At 41.2% G+C, this 15,127-nt stretch overlaps 1 protein-coding gene across 5 annotated transcripts in view; it reads left to right on the plus strand.

Annotated features, from left to right (window-relative positions):
* The window catches only part of Dnajc6 (DnaJ heat shock protein family (Hsp40) member C6), a 153,141-nt gene that overhangs the window by 28,558 nt on the left and 109,456 nt on the right, over positions 1–15,127 (plus strand). For 2 of the 5 annotated variants that reach the window (XM_051188243.1, XM_051188242.1), the window contains exon 2: positions 6,245–6,309. The exons of the other annotated variants lie outside the window; for them this stretch is intronic. The gene's annotated coding sequence lies outside the window, so the exon portion shown is untranslated. The remainder of the gene's footprint in view (positions 1–6,244; positions 6,310–15,127) is intronic. 5 annotated transcript variants of the gene reach the window in all.

A 15,127-nucleotide genomic window follows, 5' to 3' on the forward strand; every position in this document is an offset into this window, starting at 1 on the left:
ATTTGCCAGAAAACCACATTCAAAAAAATTAAAAGTCTAACAAAACAATGCAGACAAATGAGATAGTACAATGTAAAGACATGGAAGCGAGGATGGGCTTATAGAGATACACTGCTTAGATGCCAAGACCTGCAGGTCCATGAATCATGGGGGTAGTGAGGTGCTGTAGTAGTCAGTTGTGACCTATTAGAAGCCCTCTTCAATGTTTCTTAAATAGTAATTTTTAATCCTGGTTACAGCATGTTTTTCTCATGTCTTTATCAGTCTTTAGGGGAATAGGCATTTTTTTTTAACTTATTGGGGACCTATTTTATGGTAGTAGGATTGAGTCAAAGGTCATGAACTTTCTAGACAAGGTAGGGTACCACTAAGCCACATATGCAGCTTGGCCGGCTTTGTTAAACTGCAAGAGACCAACTGCAGAATAACCAAGGCCCCATGCGCCTGCCTCCACCAGCCTTGCTGCTTACTCTCCTTTGTGAGAATGTGTAGCAACTCAAGAGGACTGGGGGGCTTATGAATACTCAGGTATTTATGAGATGATCATTTATTTTCACTCTCTGATTCCAGTGTGAACCCCCACCTGAGTCCCTGTTGTTCCCATAGCCTTTATTCTTCTGCCTGGCACTTGCCCACTTCAGAGCCAGAAGAAGAGAATACTCAGATCTCGACATTTCTTAAGTAAATTTGCAGCCAATCCTAGTTCCTAAGTTCAGTCTTGCTTTCACAACTCACTCATCACACAGAGCAGTGGTTCTCAACCTTCCCAGTGCTGTGACCCTTTAATACAGTTCCTCATTTTGTGGTGACCTCTAACCACAACATTATTTTCATTGCTACTTCATAACTATAAGTTCGATACTTATGAATCTTATGTTATGAATCTTAATGTAAATATCTGTGTTTTCTGATCATCTTAGGCAACCCCTGTGAAAGGGTTGTTCAACCCCCAAAGGGGTTATGACCCATAGGTTGAGAACCACTGACATAGAGGCAATGTGCTGTTAAATTCTGAGTCCTTGGATGATTCTATACTGTAACATAGCTTCCAGGCTAGGAGTTAGCATCCTTTAGTCAACATCCAGTGGCATAGGATAAACATTCCATCCCAAATGTGGTAGATGATGGTACAGAAAGAAAGGATGGACCAAAGCAAGACCCAAGTGCATCAGGGCCAATATAAACCCTGTAGCTCCTTGTCTGGTATTTGTTATCTGAGCACATCATGCATTAACTTAAGCTCCCAGTGGCTTAGGCAGCACCATCCCTATGGCCTTGCAGGCCAGAGCCTATATGATTTATTTTTTGTGTTATCTCTGCTTTCTGCCTGTGTTTTTTTGTTGGCATGTGTTCCACATTCCTGGCATTGCTAACTTCCTATGTTCTCCATTGTTTCCTTTGCCTTCGTGCTCACAGTTTCACACACTGCCCCCCTCAGGGGCTGCCTACAGTGGTCTGGAGGCTACCACGTATTACTACTTAATCTCCGAGGTCTTTGAAATCACATGGAAGTATTAATGGCCCTGAAGTTCTTATATTCTGCATACCTGCAAAAATAGTATCATGTGGAAGATGCCAAGGCATGCTGAAGCTTGAGGTCTCTGTGCCTGGATTGCAGAACAGTAGAATTAATCCTGAAGAAACAATTTTTTTTTTCTAGGTCAGCTTGTGCAAGCAGTATGATTCAGAGATGCTCTGTACTCAAGGGAAAGTATTTCATATTCATGAGTCTGTCACCAGTGAGTTCTGGCCAGTTCTTCAGAGCATGTAAAGACACATTTTCTCTGATGCGACTAATCTGACTTCTTGTAAATAATCCTAGATCCTTTAGAAACCATATCTTTCTTACCTCTGATTTTGCATTGGCTTTATGACCAAATTGTGAATTTTCCCAGTCTTTATACTCTGCATTTTTCTTCCTATTTTCACTGTAAACTTGGCTAGAAGAAGCCAGCAATAACCATACCACAGTCTTAATTCTGGTTTGATTTGAAATTTCCTCACTCAGATCAATTAATCTATCACCTTTAAACTCAGTCTCCTGGCAAGATACAGGTCATGTATAAAAATGTAACCAAGTTCTTTGCCAAAATGACAGCAGGAATGGCTTTTAGCCCAAATCCCAATAGAATCCTTATTCTCATTTGAAACCCCATGAGAATAATCTTTATTGCTGTATTAGTTACTTTTATGTTGTGATAAAAATTCCACACCTTTAATCCCAGCACTTGGGAGGCAGAGGCAGGCAGATCTCTGTGAGTTTGAGGCCAGCTTGGTAACAGAGCTAATTCCAGGACAGCCAGGGCTGTTACACAGAGAAATCCTGTCTCGAAAAAAAAAAATGATCAAAAGCAAATAAAGATGCTTACTTTGTCTTACAGTTCTAGAGGAGGAGTCCATGATGGCGAGGGAGGCATGAGAGCATGCAGCCAGATCACATCACAGCCAGAGAGAGTGAGCAGGAAGTGGAATAAGCCCATAAATCCTCACAGCCCACCCCTATTGACATACTTTCTCCATCAAGGCTACATGTCCTAAAAGTTCCATATTCTCCCCAAACAGCCAGTACCACTAACTGGGAGCCAAGTGTTCAAATGCATGAGCCTTTGGGTGACATTTCTCATTTAAACGATGACAATTACCCACCTTTCTGCTGTCATTCTGGTCCCTTGAACTCTCACTTAATCACCTGGTAATCTCTGCTTGCAATAGCCAGGACTTTCTTGGCTCACTTCTAATTTTTCCAAATTTCTCTTGCATACTCCTGTCTAAGTGTAGAGTCTTTCAGTCAAGTGTAGTCACAGAAATGACCCCACTTCTCAGGGGGCCGGTTTCGTTTTTTTTTTTTTTTTTTCTCACTTTCGCTGTGACCAAACACTCGAGAGAGCATATTGAAAGTAGGGACTGTTGGTTTTGGTTGACAGTTTCTGAGGTTTCACTCCATCTTCTTAGGCTCCATGGCCTGTGATGTAGCAGCAAATGATGACAAGAGGAGCACCACATGGCAGAGACTGCTCAACTCGGGTACACATTAAGTAGAAAGAGATAGAAATATAGACAGACAGATGCTAGATAGATAATAGATGCTAGATAATACCTGCATTATCTGGATTAAAAAAAATATGCAGCCCATGGAGTGACACCACCCACATTCAGGGTAGGTCATCCTTCTTTAGTCAAACCCTTCTGGGAATATTCTCACAGTCACAGCAGCAGTGTGGTTTTCCTAATCTTGTCAACAGTTCTCAAGGCAATCATGTTGGCAATGAGGAATCTCCATCACAGGGGACAGAACTTTAGATTATCAGAGGTGTGAGGATTATCTTGTTTTACCACATCTTTGCCTTTTGAGGCTCTCAGTCTTTAAAATTTTAGCCATCCTGTCTGGTATGGAGTGGATCCCTATGGTTATAATTTGAGTTTCCATTATGACTCAGGGGTTAGACATCTTGTCATAAATATATAGGCCACTTGGATATAATTTTTTTTTTTTTTTGGTTTTTCAAGACAGGATTTCTCTGTGTATCTCTGGCTGTCCTGGCACTCACTCTGTAGACCAGGCTAGCCTCAAACTAGCCTGTCTTTGCCTCCCAAGTGCTGGAACTAAAGGCGTGCATCACCACTGCCTAGCTGGATATAATCTTTTGTAAAATATCTGATTTAATAACTTTTGCCAATTTTTTTTTCTTTCAAGACAGGGTTTCTCTGTGTAGCTTTGGCTGTCCTGGAACTCCCTCTGGCCCAAAACTCAAAGATCTGCTTGCCTCTGCCTTCAGAGTGCTGTAATTAAAGGCATGTACCATTATGGCCTGGATTTGCCAATTTTCTTACTGGGCTTTGTTGTTGTTCTTATCGATTCATAGATTTTAAAAATTAATTAATTATTTATTTAATTATTAGTATGTGTGCATGACATATGTGTGGGTCATGTGTGCCATATCATAAGTGTAGAAGTTGGAGCCTGACTTTGAAGAGTTGATTTTCTCCTTCCACTGTGGGGTCTGAGGTTTGAAGTCAGGTTTCTAGACTTGAGCGTCAAGAGCCTTTACCTGCTGGGCCATCTCCTCAGCCCTGCTGTATAGATTTTTCTTATCGAATTATACACACACACACACACACACACACACACACACACACATGCATATATATATTCTCTGGATAACAATATTGTGAAATTGTGAATATTTCTTTAGTGTGGCTCATGTTTATATTTTTATTCTCCTAAAGATTTTTTTCAAATATATTTTCAACTGGGCTAGCCTAAATGTGTGATCCCCTTGCCTCAGCCTGATGACTATTAGATGATAGGAATGTACAGTTATATCTAGCTTCTTATTGATGTATTTGATGGAAGAACAGTTTGCTTTGGGGCAGGGTTTCTGGAGACTGGATAAGGTGTTGCCTGCTATGCATGTGTTCCTCTACTGCTGAGCCACGACCTTCAGATTTGTGACCGTTTGGAATGTTGTCTGCTAGTTTTACATTTTGATTCCTGCTTTCTGGATACTGTTTGGCAAATTCTGTTTCCTCAGTGTCATAAAGATGTTATTTTATGCTTTCTTCTGAAAGCTTTATTTTAGAATATGGTGATTTTTAAAATGTTTAATGAATTTGATCTGTTGAAAATAAATGCTTAAGAAAACTTGAATAATGATTTTGCCATGCATGCTTTAAAAATTCTTTTGGTGTTGGTGATCAAACCCAGCAACTCACACTTGCTGAGCAAGCATACTGCCATTCAGTTACATCTCTATGTCCTTTTATTATTTTTTCAAAATGTATAGACGTGTGTTACATGTATACATATATGTTATGCATATATATGATATTACATCTTGAGATATATGTTTACATTTATTTATTTATATGTTTATAATATCTTACAAATGTTTATCTATCTATCTATATATATATAAATTTGCACACACATACACACGTGTGTCTGTGTTGTGAATAGTCAAATCTAGCTAATTAACAAGTGAATGCCTCACATAGTCATTACTTTGTTATGAGAACATAACTTTACTGTTCCTATATTTTTCAAGAATATGATATAGTAAGCCATCATTGACTATGGTGATGGTGCCATTTAGTCGACTTCTTAAACTTACCCCTGTAATTATGTACCTTTGACTAATATATCTCTACCCCCACTCCACACCATGCCAGCCCCTGGTAATTACTATTCTACTCTCTGTTTACATCAGCTGTTTAGGTTTCACATATGCGAGGCCATGTGCCATTTGTCTTTCTGTGCCTGGCTTAGTTCACTTAACATCATCCAGGTTCACCCATGTGGTTTGAAATGATGGGCTTTCCTCCTTTCATAGCTAAGTAGTATTCCATTGTGTATGCATACCACATTTTCTTCACAAGTTTTAAAGTGACAGACACTTTGCTTGATTCAGTATCTTAGCTATTGTAAATACTACTTCTGTAAACATGGGGGTGAAGGTGTTTATATGACATTGATTCCATTTCATTTGAGTATGTGCCACCAAGTTGTGGGTTTTCTGGATCATGTAGCTGTTTTATTTTTAATTCTGAGGAACTTTTAAAAGCTTTCCACACTAACTATATTAACTTACATTTCTACCCACAGTGTGTGTGTGTGTGTGTGTGTGTGTGTGTGTGTGTGTATCTTTTCTTTACATCCTTGTCAACATGTACCCTTTGTGTTGTTTTGGTGATAGCTCTTCTAAGGATGAGGGGATAGCCAAGTGCTTTTGAATTTTTCTATTCTGATGATAAGAGATACTGAGCACTTCTTCATATACCTATTGGTCATTTGTATGTCTTCTTTTGAGAAATGTCTATTCTTAATTGGTCATCCATTTTCTTACTCTTCATCATTGCGTGTTGTTGGTACCATTGTTGAAAGTCAGGAGGGCCTAAGTGTATAGATTTATGTCTGGGATCTCTGGTATGTCTTGTTGGTCTACATGTCAGTTTTGTGTCAGTATCATGTGGTTTGTCGCTATAGCTTTGTAGTGTGTTTTGAAATTAAATAGTTGGTGGCTCTAGCTTTGTTCTGTTTGTTTATGATGGCTTTGTATGTTTGGGGTCTTGTGTGATTCCATATGAATTTTAGGAGTATTTTTTTTCTCTTTTTATGGTTAATGTCATTGGTATTTGGTAGTGATTGCACTCAGTTTGTAATTTGCTTTGATTGGTGGATACTTTAACAGCATTGAAGCCCAGGATGTATTTCCATTTATTTGTGTCTTCTCCAATTTCTTTTCAGTGTAAAGCTCTTTCACCTTTGTGATGGTGTCACCTTGGCTGGAGTGAGGATTACCCGGAGATCTGGTAAAGAAAGCATTGTTGTGGTTGTATGTCTGTGTCCTAAGGAGCCTGGCATTTGAGTCCCTGCCCCAGTAAGGAAGCTCTGCCCTCAACGCAGGCAGCTGCGGTCCAATCAGCCAAGGGCGATCAGACAATACAAAATGATTGGAGGAGTTTAGCTTTGTGTCTCTTCAATCCGGGGTTCACAACTCTTAACTCCTGGGCATCAGCACTCCAAGTTTAGACTTCAGGACTTACCTGAGAAGCATACTACTGTCCTCGGGGCTTTGATCTCCCGTTGAGAACTGTACCATTGGCTTCCCTTGTTTGGAGGACTTAAAGCTTGGGCTGAGCCACCGAACACTCTTCACAAGGTATTTAATAACTTCATCAAGTGGAGTTTGAGTCACTTCATTTGTCCAGCATGAGAACCCAGCTGAAAAGAAATGAAGAGTAAGATGTAGTGATGGTGAAGAAAACTGAGCCATAATCGGTTTGTAGGCCTTGCTGGGTACAGAAGAAAGTGGAGAAGCGACGTGAGACATATTGAATGCCCATTAAATGTCAGTTGATCTGCCAGATAACATAAACATCTTTAAAAGTGATTTTGGGGGAGAGGTATACATTTAATCAGCTTTGGGTGATTTAACTAACATAGTTACTAGATGGTAAAGTCAGGATTTGAACTCAGAAATATACTGTTTTTCCCCCCACTCCCTCCCCAACCCCTTTTCCAACCACTTCCCTTCTCTCTCCATGCATTTTCCAGCTATATTATTGTCCCCTTTGTGGATTTCTGAAGCTCTTCCTTACTTTCTATGGAACATAATGTATCTTTTCATTCTTTCTTTGAGACAGGGTCTCACTATGTAGTTTTGGCTGGCCTGGAGCTCACTATGTTCAAGGCTTGCCTTGAACTCATACAGATGCCTCTACCTCTGCCTTCTGAGTGCTGGTGTTAAAGACGTGTGCTACCAATCCTTACTGGGTCATAGGGAGGCAGCTTCCAGCCCACTTTCTTACCCTAAAGTATTCCACTTTTTATTGTATCAGTCCTGAAGCATGCTCACGTGTTGCTTAGGTTGTGCTGTGTAAGGAACCATCTGAGCGGAGTGGCTCGGGACAGCATACACTTAGCTCACATTGCTACAGCAGGAATCAGGCACATCAGCTCAGTCATGCTGAATTGGGCCACACTCAGTTGTTCTCATGTCTGGGGCATCAACTGAGGTGCTGGGATCAACTTCTCCACGTGGCAACTACCTTACAGCTGGCTAGCTTGGACTCATGATTCTGGAGGAGAAGAGGAGCCAAGGAAGCCCACAGAAGTCCGTGGAGCTCTGGGGCCCAGGCACAGAGACAGTACACTTATAGTGTCTAACTCAATAAAGTACCTCAGACTGGGTGACACAAACAACAGGTGTTTTTTCTCATAGTTTTAGGCACATGGAGATCAAGGTCTAGATGCTGGCTGACTTCGTGCCTGGTGCAGACCTTTTCGTGGCTCAAAGAAAGCCACTTTCTCTCTATGTCTTCACATGACAGAAAGCTCTGAACTTTCTGCTTTTTGACAGTTAATAATTTTTTTTTCCGCAAGGCTCCTGCCCTTGTAACCTTGTCATCATAAAATAATATTTTAAAAATGGACTTATTTTTAAATTACATTTCACATACACTTAGAATATATTTTGATTACTCTCTCTCCACATCCTTTCTTATCTCCTCCCCATTCTCATCAACTCCTCCCTCTTCCACTCTCCTTCCTGGATTTTTGACTTTTGGTTCTGTCTTGTGGTCCATGTAGAGGTCATCTGTGTGACCATTGGATTGACACTACCCATTGGAATTTGGTGCATTTTTCAGTGGGCACAAACCTGAAGGAAATGGTTCTCCCTGTTCCTGAATCTTATTCGTAGCAAGTAGTACAGCCAGATTCGTCCCCATCCCTGTGTGACTGCTAAGGGCCAATTCTGCTGGCTCAATGCAGGCAACTACAGCTGCTCTGGGTACATGGTTACAATGACTGATTTGCAGCTCCTCTCCCTGTCTTCTGGCTCTTATATTCTGCCCTCTGCTACAAGTTTCCCTTAAGCCTTCGGTGGAATGGCATAAATGCCTTGCTAGGCTGAGCATTCATGCTACATGACCTCACCTTTACCCAATTACTTCCTAAAGGGCCCCGTCTCCAATATATACATATTAGGGGGTTAGGGCTTCAGCCTAGGTACCTTGAGAGGCCCAGTGATAACGAGGAAAGGCAAACTCCATTTCTGTCCCTGTACTGAATGCTCTCCTATTGTAACAAACATCATTTCTGAGATCTCAAAATGCATGGTTGATTCTTGTCATCTACTAGCAAGCAATCAATTCTACTATTGCAGGATTCAATTCAATTCTGCCCTTGCCTACTTGGGGACAGCATCAGATCTCAAACGTTAAGGGTTCAGTTTCACAGGTCTATTTAGGCATCAGCCAAGAGTCTAGGCTTCAGGACTTCTGAACAGCTGGCTACAAGCAGCTCCTTGCATCTCCCTGGTTTGCCTTAGTTCATTTGCTAGGGTGGCTCACAGACCTTGAGGAAACATTTATTGATTTATTTTAAGGCCACAGATAAGGATCTGAATGAAAATACACATGTCAGGGGCTTGACTGTTCCTGGAATGTGGATCTGTTCCTCCTCATGTTCCTCAGTCTCCATAGGTTAGGTACCCAGGAGCTCTCTGCACCCTCCCATTGGCATGACTTAAGGAAGCATATGTAACTGTGTACCAATGTGACTGGACAGAAGGTTCTTATCTAATGCTCAGAGACAGAGTAACCCAGTGCACCCTGTCTGTTCAGATTCCTTGTGGCCCCTTTGTACAGAGTGCCTTCCTTTCAGGTATGGGACAGGAGTTCATGTGGAATGAAGGCTTTAGGATCTATTATTAGACAAGGTAGGCCAAGACTGTCTTTCTGGTGAGATATAAGACAGGAAAAGCAGGAAAGGGTTATAATGTGATTTTGGTTTCAGTAATCTGACTTGGGGGAGAAAAATCTTAGTTATTCCGGTGTGCATTCAGGAGAAAAAAGGACAGAGAAAGGGAAAATAGAAGATTGGAAACAGGATTTTCTCTGAAGCATAAATTGCCCCAGCATCATAACAAAGACACTTTCTATCCTCTATGGCTATAAACCTTCCAAAACAAAAGACCAAATCCTTTAACAGAAGGTATACTTATTGTTCTAGCCATGTTGGAGCTAGTAAGAGCAATGAAAACTCTCTTCTCTCTCTCTCTCTGTCTCTGTCTCTCTCTCTCTCTCTCTCTGTGTACATGCATACCATGTATCCATGTGCACACATACATTTGATTTTGTGAACACAGAGGGTACCTTGCAGGCTAAAGAATATGTGATGGAGGGAAGACATGTTAGTGACAGTAATTATCCCATTCATGAATACACACTCACAGAGAAGTATGGATTTGAGATTATTTTCATTAAAGATTCTGTGTGATCTGAGAGGAAATAGAGTCCTCACGTCTGTGGGCTGCATTGTATGGGTGATGCCTTGCTTGGCGCATGCGTTCCTTTGATGTGACTGTATTTCAGGATCATTTTGAGCACAGTCCTTACACTGCAGACTACAGAGTGAAGTGCAGAGTGTCAGAAGCAGAGGCCAGAGGCCAAGGTTGAACTCTAAGCTGTGTACTGATTAGCTGTTGTTGGAAAAAGAGTTTACCTCTTTGAGTTTTAGTTTAGTTTTAGTTTAGTTCTGTTTTTTTTTTTTTTTTTTTTCCTTTATAGCTACAAAACGCTTGTGGTCTCAGGTTGCCAGGAAGATGGAAATATTTTCTATCTGTGCTTGCTGGGTCAAGCACTCTAAGAGCCTAATGCAAAATGAGATACACTGTAATATAAAATGTAAAGCCTATCAAGTATGCAGCAGGAAGAAAATCTTACTGGTCCCACATTGAAGTAGCAATACTTGGTGTATACCAAGATAAATGAGAGACACTACAAAACTGAATTCTTTTGTTTCCTTTTAGTTTTTAATGTGACAACATTTGAAAGCATATATATATATATATATCTTATCTTTATTTTCTGTTGTTGTGATAAGAACTGATCAAAAACAATGTAGAAAGGAAGGTTTTAGTTCATCTTATAACTCCCCGGTCATTCTCCATCACTGAAGGAAGACAGGGCAGGAGCTCAGAGCAAAACCTAGAGACAGGATCTGAAGCAGACACCGTAGAGGGATGTTGCTTGCTGGCTTGATCCACCTAGATTGCTTGGCCTGCTTTCTTAAACACCCCAGGACTATCTGCCTAGGGGCTATGCTGCCCACAGTGAACTGGGCCTTCTCATGTCAATCATTAATCAAGAAAACACCCCCCACACAGACTTGCCTACAGGTCGGGGTGACAGAGGCATTTTCTCATTTGAGATTCTTTCTTCTCAGATGATCCTAGCTTGTGTCAAGTTGACACAAGACTAAACATTACACACTTGTTGCTCACTGGTGGCTTGTATCCCATTTCCTCAGACCAGTGTTACGCTTTGTGCCCATGAAGTATTGTATAAATGTTAGTTCTGGCCTGGACATGTATAGAAGATGTCGTTATCACGTTGGGATTCCTTTTTCATCTAAAACTTATTACCATTAATTAAATTTTTTAATAGAAGCTTTTATGTAGACATCTTAGTTTTTTCTCCTAATGTATAATAGGGAAGAAATAATTCATTTATGTTAGCAAACTTGAGTGCACTGGGTTGGGTCACAATGATGTGAGCACTTTTCCTATAGTAGGTAGAATCCTTTTGGCTATATACCACAGATATAGTGCAAATCAATTTAATTAAAAAAGCACTGGGTGTCTTATAATTATGGAAAGGTAGTGGGTTTCTGGGATTACTGCACCTACAATGTTGTCTTCTTGTCTCTTAATTTCTCTCAAACGTACTTCTTCCTCATTGGCAACATTTTCTCCTTAGATCTCCTATCCACACACATCAGAAACACTGGTCCTAGACCTGCTGTCTGTTGCCTTTGCTCTATGGCAGGATTCAGTCTGACTGGTTTTCAGAGCACCTGTTGACCTAGCTTCATTTTAGATAATGTTCTGGGTAGGACTTGGGCAGCTCCAACTGCAACCATAGAAGAGGAGAGTTTTCCAGAAAGAGTCCTTCTTTCGATGGCTCAAAGAAAATATATACTATGTCTACTGTTTTAGCTGTGACTTCTCTCCTAAAGGTTTTTGTGCTGAAAGGTTAGTCCCCAGGATGGCACCATGACAACAGTGGGCCCTTTAAGAAGTAGGCTTAGTGTAAAGGAACTGGGTCATTAGGGCTCCAAGCTCATGAGTGGAGTACCATTTTGTGGAGGTAGCTCATGGGAGTAGACTCATGGTGGTAGGGCTGGTTTATACGTCTATAATCCTAGAAGATCTCAAATTCAAGGCCTGCCCTAGGTTACAGAGTGAATTCAAAGCTACCCTGGGTAGCTTAGCAAGACCCCTTTTCAAAATAAAACATTAAGTTAAATAAAAAGTTGGCTAGGGATACAGTTTTGTGATAGGATGCCTACTTAGCTTATAGCATATGCAAAGCTCCGGGTTTAATTCCCATATCACAAAGAGTAGGTTTATTGCTGTGAGTAGGTGGGTTGTTATCAAGAGCAGGCCTTGACTTTCTTGGTTCCCTGTCAAGCTAATGCCTTCTGTGTTCTGCTTCTCTGAAGACTGTTCTCCCGTGTTGTAATGTAGCGGCCAATTGTACTGTGATGTTTAGTCCTTCCGCTCTCCGGAATTGTGAGCCTTATAAATCTCTTTAAAAAGGGACCACAACTTACATCCTTTGTTATAGCAACGTAAAACAGGCCAGGACCACAGTGGTAACAAACACGTACAGCCAAGGAAAACAGTGAGACGCTCCATTTGGAAAAGAGCAAATTGTGACTCAAAGCAGTTCTATGTTTTGCCCAATTTCAAACTTCTAGGCTAGATGCTCAAGTCTCTTTAAAGACCACATTTTAACCTAAGCACCAAGAGAATTCTAGAAAATTGGATTGGGCTGACTTGGATTTTATGGGGTTAGATTTTATGTGGGGGGACTGATGGTGGGACTGCAGATGAAGGAACTGGCCCCTGATTACACCAGAAAAGTTTCTCTGGAGCTGAGAGTGGGTACCACTATGCCCTGCAGCCTTGTAGCCAAAGCCTGAAAGGAAATGGGAAAGTACATCAGTTACCGTCTTTCAACTACTGAGCTTCAGATGGTGTTAGTAGTACATACATGTGGGTGTATATGTATTTTCCACCATTACATGGCTCCCTGTGGTCCAGAGCTCATGGGCGTTGTGATTGTAGGAACAGAGGTGAACATCATAGTCTGTCATTCACAAACGATGTAAGAACTGAAGGGTTATTCTTTTAGACATCACCTATCACTCAAAGGGGAGTCTTGAGATACTTGCAAGGTGACTTAGTGGGTAAAGGCACTTTGATCCCAAGCTTGCTGATCTGGGTTCAGTCCTTGGGCCCATATGGTAGAAGGAAAGAAACAAGTCTCTCAAGTTGTTCTGTGACCTCCACATGCTTGTGTGGTCTCTCTCTCTCTCTCTCTCTCTCTCACACACACACACACACAAAAGCAATAAAGTGTAATAATAATAATTAAGAAAAGATGGTGGCAAGGTGAAGCACGAAGTGTGAGTTCTGATGGGGAGGGAGCAGGCCCTGGAGTGTGAAGGGTACATTGTGTTAAATACCTAGAGCAGTGATTCTCATCCTTCCTAATGCTGTGACTTCAACAGTTCCTCATGTTGAACATGACCCCCAACCGTAAAATCATTTTCATTGCTACTTCATAACTGGAATCTTGGTACTGTTACGAACCATAATGTAAATATCTGTGTTTTTCAGTGATCCTAGGTGAACTCTGTGAAAGGGTCATTGGACCCCCCCAAGAGGTCAAAGCCCCATAGATTGAGAACTGCTGACCTAGATAGAAAGCTGAAAGCTGAGTTCTTAACTTCTTGTCCTTTTTTTTTTTTTCTTTTCTTTTCTTTTTTTTTTTTTTTTTTTTTTTTTTTTTTTTTAGAATTTTTATTACTGGGATGAAACCATCACACCATGACCAAAAGCAACTTGAGGAGTGCCTTAGTTACTGTTCTATTGCTGTGAAGAGACACCAGGGCTAGGCAACTTATAAGAGAAAGCATTTTATTGGGGGCTTGCTTCCAGTTTCAGTGGGTTAGTCTATGATCCCCATGGCTGGGAGCATGGGGGCAGTCAGGCAGGAATGATGCTGGAGCAGTTGCTAAGAGCTTACATCCTAATTTGTAGGCAGTAGGCAGAGAGAGAGGAGTTAGACTGAGAGAGATAGAGGGAGAGAAGGAGGGAGAGAGTAAGAGAAAGAAAGAGGGAGAGGAAGAGAGGGGGGAGTAGAAGGAAAGGGAGGGAAGGAGGAAGAGAGAAAAAGAAAGACAGGGGGAGAGGGAGAAGGAGAGAGAGATATTGGAGCCTGATTTGGGCTTTTGAAACCTCAAAGCCCAACCCCAGTGACTCACCTCCTTCCTAAACAGTTGTACCAACTGGGGACCAATCATTCACTAGCCTATGGTGGCCATTCTCATTCAAATTACCACAGAAAAGAAAGGGTTTATTTTATCTGGGAGGAATGTTGCTTACTGACTTGATTCCCCTGGATTGCTCAGTTTGTTTTCTTATACCATAAAGGACCACCTGCCTAGGGCTAGCAACACCCACAGTGAGTTAGGTTCTCCCACATCAATCATCAGTCAAGAAAAAGCCTTGCAGACTTGTCCATGGTCAGTCAGTCATAGGGAAGCATTTTCTCAGTTAAAATTCCTTCTTTTCAAATGACCCTAGCTTGTGTCAATTCCTATAATTGGATTTGCATTTTACATGTGAATCAATTTGTTCACTCTTCTGACTCATTTCTCTTATCTCTAAATTGAAAGGGATCTTCTGCCCAACACAGTTCTCCCTACTTTAGAATCCTGCACCTTTCTCTGGCTGTAGAAATCTTAATGCCATGCCAGCTTCCAGATCTCCTGGGCATTGAGGCCCAAGATTATAACCAGGGATGGAAGAGGTGTGGTGTGGGTGGGGGTACCCAGGGACAAGAAGCAGACTGGGAGTTGTATCTTTCCCACACAAAGTTAGCCAGTGCGAATGGTAGCGGTTATCTTCGTGGGTCACCTGACAAGGAATGGGTGGGAAGCTTCAGTCCCTCAAGCAGGTGGAGTACATCTTGCTCACTTCTGGCATGGGTGAAATTTAATAGCCACCTCCTCCAAAAAAATCGAAAGTACTGCATATTGAAGTATTCAATGATGAATAATACAAAGCCCGAAATATGCTTTAAGACACTGGGGAGTACTGCAGGGGTGGCAGGAGAGAGGGTAGAGCTTAGTGGCCTAGCATGCAGGAGGCTCAGGAAAGATCCCCAGTCTTGCAAATAAAAGACAAGCACACACAAGAAGGTGTTAGTGAATAAAGTTAGGGTTATACATATGAACGAAGATTGGTTGTGTCATGGTATCAGTAATGTTGAGTTGCAGGTAAAGGAATCAACAACGTAATTTTATCTACTTTTGTGTGTGCTTGATAACGTCAACAATAAAAATGAAAAAATAAAATAAATGATAAAATAGAATGCTTCACTCTCATTACCTAAATCTCTCTCTCTCTAAATGGAGAATGAATCAGACTCTCACTTGGCCCTATAAAACAGTCTTTGAACTATTGGCAACACATTTTTTTTTTTTTTTTTTTTTTTTTTTTTTTGAGACAGGGTTCCTATACGTAGCTTTGGAGCCTGTCTTGGAATTCAC

This window comes from Phodopus roborovskii, unplaced genomic scaffold, assembly GCF_943737965.1.
Source record: "Phodopus roborovskii unplaced genomic scaffold, PHOROB, whole genome shotgun sequence".
Lineage (NCBI taxonomy): Eukaryota > Metazoa > Chordata > Mammalia > Rodentia > Cricetidae > Phodopus > Phodopus roborovskii.